The sequence below is a fragment of the Empidonax traillii genome, unplaced genomic scaffold (assembly GCF_003031625.1).
Source record: "Empidonax traillii isolate 1590-97213 ecotype Southwest subspecies unplaced genomic scaffold, ASM303162v1 scaffold22:size5013007, whole genome shotgun sequence".
Taxonomy (NCBI): domain Eukaryota; kingdom Metazoa; phylum Chordata; class Aves; order Passeriformes; family Tyrannidae; genus Empidonax; species Empidonax traillii.
Genome location: NW_020955215.1, coordinates 957,601 through 975,065, shown reverse-complemented (window position 1 = coordinate 975,065; position 17,465 = coordinate 957,601).

Genomic DNA, 17,465 nt, shown 5'->3' with positions numbered 1-17,465 from the left:
CCCCCCCCCCCCCCCCCCATCATCCCGAGCAATCCCCATCCAGCTCTGGCTGCTGCCTTTTGTCCCGTAGCTGGAGCGGGGAGGAGGGGGGACAACGCACGACAACGTAGGAAAATCCATAGCAGGTGACGAGAAGTGCCGCGCTGGCTGGGGAGGGGGCGTGCGTGTCTCCCCTTGCCCTGCCGTAATGCACATCAGATGTTTCATCAGACCCCGCAGGCCCCATGCGGTCCTGTGTCCCCCCCGCCCCTAGCAGCCCCCGAGCCCCCGGCAGTGCCGGGGCGCGCTGTGCCTTGCCGGGGGCGGGGGTCCCGCCGGGGAGGGGGGGGGGGCGCAGCCAGGAATGTCTCCAGCTGCTGCTGCCGCCCGCTCCCTCACAGCTGTCAAAATGCACTTGAGGAAATCCACTCACACCTCCCCGAGCAAGGGTCTCCGCGGCGGGACGTGACACCGCGCCGCAGGACCATGGCTCCACGGCTACGCACCAGCAGGCACGTCCTGACACCCCCTCGCAGCCCCCCGACAGCCCCCGCTCGCCTGAGCCTTCCCCGGTGTTGTCTCAGGCCGGAGGGGGGGGCTGTGCGCTGCGCCTGAGCCCTGCGAAGTTTTATTTTTATTTTTATCGTTCTGTAGGGTTTGACATCGAAACATCTTTTTTAAGATTGAAATTCTTAGCAGTGATGCCAAGCTCGTGTGGAAATTCCCTTTTATCAACATGCTGCTGCCTTTGGAACTGCAACTTGCAGCTTTTCTTCTAAGGAACTGGCTGTGCCAGTGAGGATGTCTGCAAAGCCCCTGCGCCTCTGGGATGGGCTCTGCCCTTTCTGACAACAGGGCTATTAAAGGAATAGGTTTTTCTTCTTCATTTATACCTCGCCCGGAGTGCCTGCTGGCCCTTCTTTTGTCCTTGTTCTCTTACTATTTATACTGCTGAAGAGTTTTGCTCTTTAATTGCCTTTGCTAGATCTAACTTAGCTCAACTTTAACAATTCTCGTCTCCAGTGTTCAAAGACGAGGGACTGAATGAACTCAGGAGCAGAACAGAGGGAGTATGGGCAGGAGAATTTAAGAGATGGCAGTTTTTCTCTGTTGGAGGAAGTAACAGCCAATGTACTGTTCCTAACCAGCAAGTTGGTATTCTACATATAATATATTCGTTCCCCAGTGCCTCACAAATGATGCTGTCTCCTAATGCCTTTTCCCTATTGCCTTATGTTTGATGCCCTCCTGCAGCCATTCCTCATCAATCTTTCTGCCTCTTTTTAAAGTTACAGTTTTTGGATGGGTTTTGTCCTTTTGACTTAAAGGGATTCTGACCATCCTCCATGTGCCAGACCTGGGGTCCCTCCATCTGGTTGGCTTCTCTAGTCAGGACTCACAATCTCCCAGAGTATGTCCTTTGAACTACGCAGCCCTGGCTGCCCTAGTGGGGCTCGTCCTCCCCTTCAGCCTATATTGTATTAATTGCTCCAACCAAGGTTATTTTAACATCTTTTCCTCACTAAAACCGTGCCTAAAATAGCCCCTGCTCGTGTCATTTTGGGGAAGAAATCTGCCGGCTGTCAGCACATTGAGCATTTTCCATCTCCTCCTGCTCAGCACACATAGCTGGGTGGTGGATGGCACTCAGAGCTGCAGGATTTTTCCCTGCTTTTCCCTCTCGAGGTCACTCGTCAGGGTGCTCCTGGCATTAGAGGATCTGGTCCCACTCATCCCTTCCTCAGCAAGGCAGGAAGCTGTGCCTGCATTTTAAAGGTGAGTGCTGTCAGGGAAAACGCGCGTGATCCACAAGTCATGCTTTAGCAAATGTGGTGTCTCTTGGAGCGTGGTGTAACTCACTCTCTGCCAGCCTGATCACTGCCAAGGTAATCTTGTAGATGTTACCAATTCCAGTGATTTAGGGGCTGGTTTCCAGGGGACTTGGGATGCCTGAATCCCAAGGCACCGAGGCACTGATCCTGCAGCTTTGCTCCAACACAGGGAGCTTGCGTGGATGCAGGCGCCTGATTGCAGGATGGTGTCTGGTTGCGAGGCGTTTGATGATGTGTTGAGCAGTAACACTTCGGAGAGGATCACAACTCCTTCCAGCAGTTTTAAACCCCTGTTGGCTTTCAGGAATACACTCTGAATTCCCTTCAGCTAACATACATACGTTTTACTTTTTAAGAGTGTTTCATAGTTTGATTAAGACTTCATATGATCAAGCAGTGGCATGAGCATTTTGCAACTCCCTTTAAATGGGAAGTACTTAATTGTTTGGCGTCTTTAGGAAGATGAGCAGCTTTCATGACTATTAACAGGGCTGTGTCCCTGCAAGGCCGTTGCAGGCAGGTGAAGGCTGAGGAATGCTGTGCAAGAGGCTCCAGCGCACAGGAGAGAGTGAGCACACCCAGTTATGAAGGACGGAGAGGCCGATGACTTCAAAAGGGAAGAGGATGCTGTGGGGAAGGTGTGCCAAGGTCTGGATTCTGGGTTTTCTATCTGTGACTAAACACATTTCACAGTAGAGCTAGAGTAAGCTGTGCTGTGCAGCCCTAGCCGTGCAATGGGATTTCATCAGACTTGAGAAAATAAGCAAGACGGGAATTTATTGTTGCCTCTGCTCCTGGGTAATTTCCCCACCTCGGGGCTTAGTGCAAGGTGCTGACTTGCAAATGACACATCATTATGAAGCCAGCCCAGAGCTGCAAAGCCTTGCTGGAAAAGTGGTCAGGAGAGCGGAGGAAGCTGCCTCTTGGACTTGGTTCCTTCTGGTGTGGGACCTGCTCTGGGAACATGTTGATTTAATTCCCACAAGTTAGTTCTCGGATGGTGCGAATAAAGCTGCTGACAGTGACTGAAATGGGATTCGACACTGGAGAACCTGTTAGGCTCAGTAAATGTGGGTCTGTTGGGAAGCTTCAAAGGGTTGTATTTTAAGCCACTTTTCCCCTCTCATCATCGATTTAGTATTTTTGAATCTCTAGTAACTAGTTTTTATGATGAACGAGCAGAAGTTGACAATAAAGTCACAGAGAATGAAATGCAAGAAAAGTCAGAGCTAATTAAATTAAAAATTATACAGCCATTCTTTTTCTGATTGGTTGTATAAAACAAGTATTTGAGAAATGGTCTGAATGAGTTATACACCAGTTTTAAAGGTGGTCTGGCTTCTCTGATAAAATACGAACTATTTGAAAGATTTATATGAGTCAGAAATGCTGTCGAATATTTTAGCATTTAGAGCAGTAGGAAACCACTCTGAGATATTTTTAAAGCAGGTATTTACTCAAGTAATTGGTTACTTTTAATGTGGAATAAGAAAACCTGGTGCAGCTTTATTGGACTTGACATAAAAGACAGGTATGTAATTTGTGAGCAAAACAGGGTGGAATGTACACATTGTACCTGGGGAGGTATTTCAAGAAAGACAACTCCTTGAGACAAAAAGCCAAAACAACCGACATGCTAGGTTGCATGCCAGAATTGCTTATTCCTCAGTTAATCAGCTGTGTAATGAGTGTCCAGAAACAATCCCTTCTGCCCAGGTAGTTTAAGTTTCAACCTTTGTAAGCTTTGTGGCCGTCATAAAATGGATTACATGGAAGTTGGACGAAAAACACATGTTTCTGAGAACATTTTGGTTCAAATAAAAAAAAAAATGTGGCAATGTCGGTGCCAACAATTTACTACAGAATATCTGAACCAGATGCTGTTAAACTATAATTCCAAACAATTTGCCAGAATTATGTATTTACTTTATTCTTTAAGTCAAACTAAAGTTATGCATGTTTTTTATTACTTGTGGATATAAACAAAAATGTGATACAATTACAAGTAATATAAGGCAGATAATGCCCAGCAGTCAGGATTTCTGTGACTACTGCACTAGCTAAAGAAAAATGGAAGTTCTGTTACAAATTATGTGTGGCAGTGTCATTAAAATGGGGCTGTTCAGATTGAGACATATCAGAGACTGCAATCTGCTTAGTCACCAGATAAGAGCTTTGGCCAAAAGCATCTGTTTTTCCCTTTTTCTCACAGTACATTTTTTTTCCCCCTGAGAGAATGGGGAAGAGATCTGCAAGACATGGAGAGTTATATTCTTAGCTAAAATAATATATGGAAGAGACTCTTCTTAGGAGATACTTGTAGGCAATCTCTGACTTGCTGGTTCTTATCCAGATAAGCTGCTCTCTGATGGTTGAAATGACAGATATTGACGTCAAAATTAACATCTTGAAAGGATAGAGTGAGTTTTAGCAGGAGTTTTTATGACATTACATGTCATTCAGGTTATAAAGCCTTGAAGCTGGCACTCCCACAAGCTGAAACAATCTTTACCTATTGTCAAGAGGCTCTCAGAAAACCTCAAATAATTTCCTTGTGTGAAGTGGCTACCTCAGTCAGCTGCAGCTTGACACAGAGAAGTGCTGAACATGCTGTAACACCCGTATTCCCAGGTCGAGTCCAAATCAGCAGGGAGAAAAATACATCAGAAACTAGAGAAAAGAGTTTCAAGAAGAAGCCTTGGTTCAGAGAATTGTTCAGCAAAGTCACCAAAAACCAAATCCCCCTGTGTGCTATAAAGAAAAGAAGGATCTGCAAAAGATTTGCAGTGGAGTCTCTGGTTTCATCCAGACAACGGCCTGCTGGGACACAGCAAGCTCCATCTCCCGACCCGGGGCTGCAGTGCCGGATCCCGCTTGGAGGAGCGTGGAAACTCACCACAGCTCTTCTGCAGGAATTGTGTTTGATTTTGGGAAAAAACATGCCTTCACAGAGAGCAGAAAGGAGTTGTCTGGGTCTCCCATCTGAAGACCACGTGGTACATAAAGCATATCATTGTTTTACGTGATTCGAGGTTCACATGTGATTCATTATGGGCAGGATCAAAACCCAGAGGTGAACTGGGTGAACACAAGATGGTTTTGAGTTTTTTAACCCACCAAATCCCGAAGCAGTAGCTACAGGGTAGATGAGAATTACCACTGCAACATTAATGCCAAAGTTCAATGCAAATAATTTAATTGTCATGGCTGACATATTTATCAGGCACACCCAGCTCATGTGTGTTTACAATGCAGTTACTTGAGGCAGAAGTTAACGATGGGTGAGATTTGCTAGTCAAAGGTGTCCTTCTCCTTTGCAGTGCCGGATTCTTCCAATGTTCTGATTCCTCTGTTCCTCCTCCACTTTACCTCCTGAAGGAGCCACAAGTGATACTTGCAGTCAAAGTGGATGTTGACAACATTTTTTTTTTTGCTCTGGAAAAAAACTATCTTGGCATTCCTGGCCTTCCAATTCATACTAACCCTTCCAGCTTGTGGCCAGACCAAAAGAAAGTTGCTACAGCCCATTGTGTTGGGACTATCGGAAACCCAGGTCAGGTAACGGGACTGTAATTCTGTGGGGCTCGCCAAGAAGGAAACGTGCCAATGTAATTATAGTGGTAATTATAGCACTGTAGTCACCGCCCACAGAGCACGACTCTGCAGAGTGCAGTGATTCCAGAATCAGAGTCCAAACAATATAGTGCTCTGAAATTGCCCTACCCGCCAGTCCTGGCTCTCGGTTGGATTGACCTGGGACTGACAGAGGATCTGCCTCTCCTGGGAATGGCCGTGCAGATGCCAGCAAACACACACCGAATGGGGCGTTTGTCTGCCTCTCCTGTGCTTTTGCCCCACTGATTCACTTCAGCCAACAGCTGATGCTGAAATTAAGGGTCAGGTTTTGTTTTCATGTTGAACCCGACAAATTCAATGCAATTCTGCAGGGCAGGTAAGAGCAGTGAGACAAGAAAGATCTCTGCAGCCCAATCTTAGGCTTTTGTTGGCCTTTCATAACCACATTTCACTTTGTACGTGTAGAGGGTCTTCCCGCTGCTTTGGGACTTCTCAGCCAGCTCAGACAAGAACTAACCCGTAGGTCCAACTGTTCCCACGGCCTAAATGCAACTGCTTGGTGGGACCTCTTTTTTCACTCATATGGGATCTGGGCAGATGCTCTGACACACAGCACAGCCTGTAAACCACGTTGGCTTCGAGATACTTGCATCCAGGGCCTATATAACACAGTTTATGTGTTTGTATTCTTCCTGTGGAATAATGAGCACTGTGGGTTGAGATTCACATTAAAAAAAAACCTCCAAAACATGCTTTCCATTAAATAGTTAATTGTCAAGCCCCGGCAGTGGAGACTAAAAAAATTTCAGAGTTATGAGCTGGACTTGCAGACAGTGCGTAGCAAACCCAGGGCTTAATGTAGTGATCAGTCATGGAGTTGTAGTCCTGCTCCAGTTGCCAATATTAGAACGGCAACTTAAAATACAAATTAGGGTCCTGCTGCAGTCATGTCATCCACTGGGACCTCTTGGATGCAGGAACTTGCCTGAGGCCTTTGTTTTGCAGGGCTAATGCTGAAATCTATTTTCAAGTTAACCTTAGTTTTTATTCACCACCGTGTAACTTGCAGTAACTTGCCACCATGATGTGGATGTTGCCTGCATCACCCGTATCTGTATTTATTCTGAGCGCCATTTAATGTGTTTTTATTATGAGTAGTTAAGATTAGGTTGTGCTTGCGGTGGAAGCCTTTTATTTTGCAGTGCTGTGGTGACGGGAGCTCTGTCGTGGTGTTTATACCTTGCCATGTGCTTGCTCCAGGGACATTGTGCACAACATATCCACAAATGTTCCCGCCTGCTTTCAGCGGGATCTGACGCCAATGAAAACACATTCTTTGAAGAGATAGGTAATCTCTTAAGACTTTGTCTAATGTTATAGCAGGACCAATAGACTGTTTGAACCAGTTTAGTATTCATAATAATACATGGTTCAGAGTTGACTAAAAGGCTATAATTCTTTTGAGGGGTTCCACTGACATAATAAACCACCAGAGCTCAGCTAGTCAGCAGAAAGCTAGGACTGGATTATAGCTGGGCTCATCAGCGTGGGACCGTACATGGTAGTTTCTCATGACTGCAAAGGGATTATTTCAGAAGTTTATTGGGTTTTTTTCTCCTTATTCTAAATTACTCTATAACCCAAAATGGAAGAATTGCTGTATGCTGTTTTCTGTGAGAAAAATCCTCAGAGATAATATTTGCTGTCTTCTCTGCCCTAGTGTAATCAGATTTTAATCTGGAAATGTGTCCATGAATGCAATTCAATTCTTTCATCCTCTAAATGAGCTGTGGTAAAATGCAGTACTGTAGAACTCTAATTGCATGTCTGATTGGTACAGGGATGTTCCCCTCCTGCAGTCATTCTTCCACTTGCTTAAGAGTTTTGTCCATCTATGGACCTAGACTGGACCCTCATACTTACTGAAATATATTCTGTATATGGGTTTGGTGGATCCTTTCCTGGGGCTATTTTTGCTACACCCATTCTCATAGCCAGTACTGGGTTCCATAGTGCCAAATATGCTTTGATTTTTGGTTGATGTCATATTGCTTTTAGAAGTAGCTAGGGAGCATTTCAAAATAGAGATCTGTTTATATAAATATTTATATGTAATTTTTTGATAGCCTCAGGAAACCAAGTCAGTGACTGAGGAAATAAATAGGCATGGAAAAAATCATAAGGGTATTGTTTATGAATATAATCAGATGATAATAACAAGCAGATCGAATCCATTGGAGAGGCAGAATTGACATGATGGATGCTAGCTCTAATACCATGTACTGAACTTTCAGTACATCTTGTTTCAGACTTGATATTTCTTGAAAATCCACAGGAATAAATTAGTGTGTGGGTAAGAGGTTCAGACAGAGCTGACTTGAGGCTGGAATGTGCAGAGCAAGACCACAGACAGGGTGTCCATGGTCTTCTGCTGCCTCCTGGGACTCCTCCCTGCCTGTTCAAATCTCTATGCTTAGTCAAGTGTCTGTTCTGATAACTGATGGCACCTTGGCTGAGGTAAGTGCTGCCTGTGCTTTTGTGTCTTCTTCCACCAGCAGCTTTTCTGGGTGCCCTGAGAGTGTCTGCCGAGATTGGTCTGTGTCTATAATGTCCCCAGAAGGAAGGCTGGGGTTGTTTCTCCCCAGTCACTTGTAACATGAGGTGTTTCATCCCAAGTGGAAAACAGGCTGTCTGTGGCTCGGATGTGGAGCAGACCCTGCTCCAGGGGTGCAGAACAGCCTGGAGAGGGAACACAGCTCCCCTGGTGTGTGGCTGGTGACAGGGCTCCATGTCAACCTGTCTCACCCTTGGCTTGGGGAGCATGATGGAGAATGGGCAGCCTTGACACTGTGAGAGTCTTTTGGGGAAACTGCAGGGCACAGACTTGAGACCAGTACAGATTGCACTGAGGCCAACCTCAGCTTGGATGGCACTAGGGTTGGATTGCCAGGAGGTTTTTCAATAATAACAGCAACCGTCCGAATGAGTGACACAGTAATACTCATTTATATGATTTATGGGAGCACTGTATGTAATGATTCCAGCATATACAAACAGGACTGAACTTCTTTTTAGCCTCCTGAATAGAGGCAGTTGTGTAATACCCACAGGAGCTTAGTACTTGTAGGAATATCCGGCACTGCCTGTGGCTGGAGGAGCTGTTTACATCCATCATTTTAACTGGCCCCATTAGGAGTTTTTGAAAGCAGTAAAGAAATTTCACTGGTGTTGAACCTAGAAGACCAGGTAGCCTGCTATCTACCTTACATTTCCATATTCATCTGCCCTCTTGAGCGGTGTAGCCAGTCATGGGGATGTTGTTTGTATTTGGGTCGAGATTATCAGTGAGTATAGAGCTGGTATTGTCTTGGCTGGGCCCATCATTGTGGGCAGACTGTCTGACTACAGTGGGTTGAGTCCTGAGATCATACCAGCAATTCTTCTTCCACAGCCAGTCTCCCATTATAGGCTGCTGGAACGCACTGGGGTATTTCCAAATTCTTTTCTGCATCTGTCTAGGCGGGTTACGGAGTTCCCTCAGCGTTTGCCTCTGTTTCAATGTACATGCGTGGCAGGGTCGATGTGCTAAGCAGGACAAAATCTTTGGGTTTGTACTTGCAAGAAACAGGCTGTTCAGTTCCATCATTGCTGGGTGGGATTTGTTATACAGGGAAACCATGGGGTACCACCACCAGAGGCCCCCTTAGAGAGTACACAGGGAACTTTTGGAGATGTACATGTCTGTATATGGTGTGTCCATACACATTCCTTACCGTGTGCCTTGAAGGCAGCACTCAGCACAGGTGTCCTCAGCTGGCTACAGAGCAGTGAGAGTAGATTCAAACTGGTCCTGTGATAGTGTTACACAAGAACAACTCAGGGAGCCTGAGTTATGTTTTGTGTATCAAGAGACCTAACAAAAGAGAGGAGAATATGGATTGGTGATTTGGATCACTGTGAAGTCCTTTGATTTTATATACATGAGAAAGGATTAATTGTAGGTGATTTTAGCTGTCTAAAATGCATTGAATATTCATTTTTCCAGTCAAGAATCTCTGTTAGCTGACATAATAGTTCTGTGCCTCTTCTGTGAAGTTTTGAGAAAATCTGGACAATTTCCTGGAGCCTACAAACAGCTCTATCACCTTACTGTGCCAAAGTGTGTCTCCTGAAATAATCAGATGATTCAATCTCCTGCCAGGAGGATATGATTTCTCTGAAATTGATGTCTAGTCCCTGAAAATTTAATCTTTTGTCTCATTAAAATGATTTGGAGTCTATTATTATCCTACCAAAAGTTCCCTCTGTGTTTTAAGGGCAGAAACAACATAACCTAAGTGAGGATGTTTTAATTTTTCAAATCTTAGGTTAGATTGTATGTCATTCTCTGATGTACATCTTGAACATTTATAGGTTTGAATGACTTTCAGTGAATTGTTGTACTTTAATATGTGAGTACTGCTTTAGTCTGATGGCACCATATTAAAACTATGAACATATTTCACTCTTGGGGTTCTATCCCGGGTGCTGCTACACGGGCCAACAGTGGGTTTGTTTGGAAATGAAGGTTTCAATAGACAATGCTTGTGCCCAACTGTCTCTTGGCATTTCTTTCTGCTGCTCTTGGGTCTGCTGAGGGCAGTTTAGGCAGTTGCCTCTGGCTGTGCTCCCGGATGTGATTTTCTCTTTCCCTGCCATCTGACCAGTGTGATGACGACAGAGCTTCTGGAGAGCTTTCTCTGTTTTGAGTGCAGTCTCATTTTGGATGAGGGCTGGGTACCAACTTCTTCAGTTCTGGAGAAGGGACTAGCCTTTCATGAGAGCCCCATTACATCCTTTCTCTTCCTTCTGCTGTTATGTCTGCCAGCCTTTACCTCACTGAGCTGTTTCAGAGCCAGCCTCTTCTCTTGTGACACCAGGTACACTGACCTCTGTCCCTGTGACGTGACTTTCCACCAGACACTACTTGATTATGTCATTCTTCTGCAAAATCTGGTCTTTGGACCAGCATGAACTGGTCCAGCAGGAACAGCTGATTGCCACCAGTCAGCAGAAATGTCACAAACACATGGAGAATCATGAATGGGTTTCCTGAACAGGCTTCACCACAATTTTACTCAGAGCCCACATGGGGACAAGTTCATCTCTGTTACCCTGGAGGAACAGTGGGGAACATGAGTTCCCCTCAGAATCAGCACTTGTTCTTATTGCCATCCCCTGGAAATGTCCAGGAGAAAACTTAGCACAGTTAACAGACAGATGAACCCAATCCAAAACAACACCTTTCTCAGTTAATTTAACTATAATTCACAGTGGTAAAAAAACAGGTAGTTGAGGTGGAGGTCACTCAGAACCCGACAGCACTAGAGACAGAGATAATTTTACTTATATATATATGTATAATATATTATTATACAGACACAAACTTCAATAAGAGCTGGATTTCTCCTTATGTGGCTGATAATTATAGTTTATTTACTTCTTGCAGTTCCCATGTACTTCAGCCATGCACGTTTTCTGAGGACCACAGTTATTTCTGATGAGCAGTGTGGTTTTCAGGCTGTCACTGTTGTACCTTTGATGGCAGCCCAGTGGCCAATGTTTTGCCTGGGCCTTGGGGACAGTTCCTGATGGTCACTCTGCTGCTTCAGCAGCTTCTAGTTTTCCCCATGTGGTTTCCCCACACTTGGGCAATCCTGTCACTGGTGACCTTTGCCTCTATCCTGCCTAGAAATGGCATCTGGCCCCAAACCCATATGGGAACCAGACGGTCTCCTCTGAGCTGTGGGACACCCACCACAAGCTTGCATTTGGGCCTCCTCCAGTTTTTAGCCAGTTCACTAACAATCCTTTCTGGAAGGGCTTTATTCTACACAGATGATAGGAATGGAAATTGCATACAGATGGGAATTAACAGCTGGTGCTTTAACAAGACCCCCATTCCTGCTTCCCTGAGGGAATCTGGCTGATTTAGGTTCATTGTCTACCTTCATTTTCTTCACCAACGTAGATTTTGAAGTTCCTTTGGTCAGTTGTTTGTGACCTGACTTTTCACAAAAGCTTTTTTAATGGAGTCCTTGTAAGAACAGGCATCTTTTTCCCTTATGAGTTTTGCATTCTGCTCAGTACAAGCTGTTTCCCAAATCCATTGCTGGGCTGAAGTGCTCCATCAGGACGTACCAAACCAGTCTCCTCATTGCACATTATGTGCCAGGTCCATCTCCTCCCTCTCTCTGGCATTTCAAGCCATTCTCACTGTAGCTGTCTGCAAAACTTGAGTCTGTGCAGGGAACAGAGGGAAAAAAATATTTTACTAATAGCTATTGCTAAAGTATTTTGGTATAAGGAGACCTAAAATCCTTCATGAATATTGCAGTGGCTTCTCAACAGGCCTCCAGTCCTCACAGCCCCCATCTGCTGTGCTTTTTCAGACTTTAGTTCATCTGCTCCCTCCTGCACGTCTTCACTGGTGGAATAACTTTTTCCTAGCTGAAAGCCTTTGCCAGCTGTGCTCATACTTGCTTATAAACTTGCTTACAGAGATTTCACAATTCCAGCAGGCAGGACTTTACTCTTAGCCCCTGCTTTAAGTGCAGGCTGAAATCCTGAACTTGGCCCTTTCTGAGAAATAATTTCTTTCCCTCTGCAGACACACTGCAGGGAATGTTCATTCCCCAATTCCACTGTAAACCAGGCAGTCTTCTATGAATTGCAGCTAAAAAAGAAAAACTAGATTGTATTCTTTGCAATGAAATAAAAAGGAGTTCCTCACAACACATTTCCACCTTATTAAAGGAGATTAGTTTTGTAGTGATTTAAATCGTGGGGTTAAGGGTATTATGCTGGGCAAAGTTTGATAATGGGTGCTGGTGTTATTCAGCTGATCCTGATGGATCATTGCCTAATAAGTAGCCATTTACCTGTTTATCATCTTTCTCCACTTGTTTCCTTTGAAGGTTCTGAAACAGGAAACTGGCAACATCCTTTGGGTAGTGCTTGCGTGGTTGTACTCTCAGGGCAACTTAGAATCATAGAATGGTTTGGATTGGAAGGGACCTTAATGATCATTTCATTCCACTCCCTGCCATGGATGGGGACACCTTCCACTAAAACACTTTGCTCAGAGCTCCATCCAACCTGGACCTGAACACTTAACAGGAATGGGGCATCCACAACTTCTCTGGACAACTTGTGTCAGGGCCTCACCAACCTCATAGAGAAGAATTTCTTCCTAATATCCAATCTAACCCTACTCTCTGTCAGTTTGAAACCATTCCCCCTTGTCCTGTCACTCCAGGTCCTCTCTCCATCTTTCCTGTAGGCTCCCTTCAGGTACTGAAAGGCCACAAATAGGTGTCCCCAAAACCTTCTCTTTTCCAGGTTGCACAATCCTAACTCTCTCAGCCTTTCCTCACAGGAGATTAATGAAGTGCTGTTAAGTTCTGAGTCAGGCCCAAAGCGAAGAACTCTGTCAGAAACAGATGCGACACAGCAACCATCTGCTGAGGAAAGTGTGCTGGAGGGAGGGAGCGTGTTCCTGCTTACACCTGCGGCTTGCACAGCCTCCTGAAGTCCAGGCAGTGCATAAGAGAACATGCCACAGCCTCCCTGGGAGCAGGGCTGACTCTGGTGCAGCATCTGTGAGAGCAGTGCAGCCACAGGAAACCCAAACTCAGCTGCCCACTTGCTGCTCCACCTGCACAGCTCCTGCCTCTGCCAAGCTCTCGGGTGGGGGGTGGAGAGCAGGAAACTCCCTGCTGGGCTGCCTGCAGAGCAGCCCTGTCCCTGCAGCTTCTGCAGATGTGCTAAACCGTGAAGTCATGGATAGCAGCAAATTTGGAGGGGTTAGGGATGGGGAAGCAGAGAAAGGAAGGAGGAGAGGCTTCATTCAGTCCTCCATGACACCTATTGTCTTTTCTCTACCTCCTCAGCCTTGGGCTAATATTTTTCCATATTAATAGGAAAATGTACAGGTTTGCTTCTGCTGTTATAGCCCTGATTGTACAAAAATGGAAAATTATCTTGGATTTAGACTCTTAATTTTGTCTCTATGAGCTTATTTCCAGGATCAGGGTCTCTTGCCCACTCAATCATTTGGATCATCAACCCAGTAGGAATCAGTGCCATAAAGATTAATATAAATTTTTTTTCTCTATTTTGTCATTTAAAAACCTTTTTATTTTAAACTGGGAGTTCTGGTGTTTCTGTGCACCATTTGCACAAGGATTTTGTTGTTTTAAGCTTGATTTGTCAGGGGAGATTGTGTTTGTTGCTGTGTTAGTATTGTGACTGTAAAGGAACAGTATGTTTTCATCCATGATGTTCCCTTTCTGAATAGATCAATCTCAATGAACTCTTACTCAGCAAATTATGTGGGTTTTACTAAACATTTGCTCAGAAAATACATTCTGTGGTTAGATACACTGGCATGTTCCCTGAGATGACCACACTGCAGTAGTACAGTCAGAGCTGGCCTGGGGTATAGGGTTGTGGCGTTGACTGTCAAGCAAGGACTTCTTGCTTATTTATTTTTAAAAAATGGGTTAAACATAAGGGTAAAAAATCAAATCATGCTTTAAAAAGTATATGAAAATTAAAGTTATTTATATTTTAGTTCTCTGAACCTTGACAATGTCCTTTTGAGTGCCGTATGCCAAAAAAACAAACCCCAGCGATTCTCAGGGTTGTTTAAAAAAGCTGGAGACAGAGAGCCAGTCCTTCCTGAGGCTCTGCCAAAGCCTCTAGTAGAGGCAGACACTGATGTCAGAAGAGAGCTGCTGCGATTGTCTTGTTTCCTACATGATTGACAATAAGTGTGACACCATCCCTCTGCCCAGTACAACTCTGTTGGAGTTTTCCATTGGCTTTGGTGAGAACTGGCCAAAGTCCTAAATTTGTCTGATGTGTTAATGTGTTAACTGTGTCAAAAACTTTGCGACACCCTTGACTATTGTACAGCTGATGATCTATGAGATGATAACTGCATCTGAGTAGGACAGACGACCGCAGGAATTTCTCTCAGTGTCTGTTGCGTTGTTAAAGACAGAACTAACTGTGACTCTGACAGTGCAATTTCATTATAACAACAGATTTTCCAGGAAGTTAAATTTTGGGTTGCCATTTAATCACCAATCCAATAAAGTGTTGTTTGAGCAGAGAACATTTTGCCTTTGACTGGTTCTTATTTTTAAGCGTCATATCATTTGTTCTTATTATTTTTGGTCAAGAATGAAAAACAAGTCTCTGGTTTGTGTCCAAGCTTTAGATAAAGAACATCATAGCAGAAAGTAAGAGAGGAAAGCCCAACATATCCTCCCTATTATCAAGGGGTTTACTGTTAAGGGTTGTGTGTGTATAATGGGATGGCTTGAACATTTAATTTGCAGTTGTAGTATTTAATGGGCATTGCATAATGAATTGGTACAGCGGTTATATCTGCAGGGCATTTCTTATCAGTTCTAGGACATTATTAAGGCAAACAGTTCCCCTAAGTTCAAAATGAAGCAATGCTTCACTCTTCAGCTTTGTTGATCAAGCCTGGGACCTGTGCCTTTTCCTTTCTCAGTCCAAAACAAAGCCATGTGTTTTTTGGTGAACTTTCACTGCTCACAGATTTTATTCTGTAAAAGTAGGGCTTTTGTGTTTTCAACAGCTACAGTCTCTCAAAGCCCTTGTAGCAAACATGGTTGAACCCTGGGTCCTTCCTTTGGCTTGACTCTGCCTCCTGATCAGGAGCTCCAGTTGAATTAAATGGGAGTTTTGCTTGAGGAAAAGGGTGAAACTTGGGATTCAGAGCAGTGTGTTCTGTGAAAGGACGTTCACCCATAACCTATATTGCCTTGGCAGTATTGTTTTATCTTGTATATCTGACACTCTCCCTTTTGCTGCTTACGTAAGAAAATAGTTTGTACTGTCAACAGCTCTGTTTAACCTTTAATAATAAAATTAGTAACTTAAACTAAGAGGCCCAAGTCCTGAGGCCCATATTTGGGTAAAGTTTCCATTGAAGCCAATGGTCATTTTGCCAGGGACAGGTCTGGAAAAGCCCTGAATTTTGAACTCAAAATTTACCCCAGCAGGCTTTTTCAGTAGCCTCTGTTTCTGCTCTACAAAGAGCAACTGGGACTACGGTGGCAGGGACGGGAAACTTTAGAGGAACGTTTCTGTACTTTCCATTTAATGACTTTATTGGACAAGAAGTCTGATGATACCAGGTTTTTCTAGTTCTCATTTTTATAAGCTATCTAATGCGCGGAAACGTCAGTTCTGGGCATATGTTCCTGTCCCCAGAGTCTTGTTCAGGCATTAGAGGAACATTTTCTGACTCAAAAGATAAACACTTCTGCTGGAGTTCAGGGACGGAAATTGTTTTCATCGCAGCAGGTGTTGCCCATTAGTTCTACTAGAACTAAAACCCTAAGCTGGGCTTTAAGCGAGATGCATAATCAAGCTCTTACATCATTGTGAGATGTACCGTACTTGAACCTTTTGCTTGTTGAGACTGTATTTCCTCCAAGAAACATCCTGTTTTGCAATCCCCTGAATTCCCCATGTGCCATACAGCATTAGGGATTTCATCACCTCCCGGGCACACAGGCTATGCTTTCTGCGGAAGACCCATAGGGAGGGAGAGACAGAGAGCCAGACAAGTCAGAGGTTTCCATATTTCCTGATGGAACCATGTGATCCATGAAAGATGGCTTTATTTTTATTCCCCCCTCCCTCCTTCACTTCACGCTGCTTCCATTCTAGACCTGAGTGTGCCTTGCAGGCTGCTGGAGGCTGCTGATTGCATCATGTTGAGAAAAGGATCATACTCTCCTCAGTCCTGTTCAATTGTTTCAGGTCCCATCTTGCTTTTAGTGGTCTTGGCTGCTTTATTTTTGTCCTTAACCGTGCAGTCACATCTGAGAACAGAATATATTTCTTAGCAGTTTTTCACTTGGCATCTTCAGTGTAAATCTTTAGTTACATCTTTTGGACCTAATTTGACTCACCTAAATTCAATAGGGGTTGTTAATCTGGGTTTATAAAGAGGTTTGCCAGAACTCATGGAGTGGTAGCAGGCCCTGTCTGCCCTGAGTGGTTCCACCTGAGCACCCACCCACCCACTCACCCAGCCTGTGCTCACAGGCCCTGAGCTGCATTTAGGCTCAGCCCTTGGTGGTGTGGGGCTATTGTACTTAGCCTTGTGCCTGGACCTTCTAGCTGGATTTGGATTTGCCTGGGTTCTTCTGGTCTTTCTGACCCTGGTTGTGGCTACTGGACTTGCTGACTTCGTGCCCAGGTACTGGGGGGCTGTGTTTTCTCTAGGTGGGGAAGCACTCTGCTCTCATCTTTTGTCCTGTTTATCTGTCCCTTTCAAAGCATCTTTCTCTATCTCCTCCCTGGCTGTGGGAATTAGAATGAGGGCTTCAGCACTTTCAAGAGTGATTTGGTCTGAGAATTGCTCACTTGTTATATTTAGTACAGCTGACCTTGGTTGTGGTTTAAAACCTGTTTACAGCTCTACTGCACTTTCACAGGTTGTGCCACTACTTCAGTGCTTGTTTCTGAGCAACAATGTTCCACTTCTCTAATTTTGCAGTCAATTGTATTGGTTTATCTAATATACAGAGGAAAATGGTCTGGATTGTTTTTTTTTTTCCCTAGGCATATAAGTTTGCTTGTGTGTTTGTTTCCTTATAGCAAGAGAAAGGTGTAATCCTAGATCACTAAGTTTGGAAAAGATCTCAACCTCCAACCTGTGACCAATCCCCACCTTGTCAATCAGACCAGAGCACTGAGTGCCATGTCCAGTCATTCCTGTCATTCCTTGAACACCTCCAGGGATAGTGACTCCACCACCTCCTGGTGCAGCCCCTTCCAATATGTGACAACAATTTTCAGTGAACAAATTACTCCTGATGTCCAACCTGAACCTCCCTTGGCACAGCTTGAGGCCATTTCCTCTTGTCCTGTCCCTTGTTCCCTGGGAGCAGAGCCTGACCCCTGCCTGGTTCCACCGTCCCGTCAGGGAGTTGCAGAGAGTGAGAAGGTCCACCCTGAGCCTCTTTTTCTCCAGGCTGAGCCCCCCCA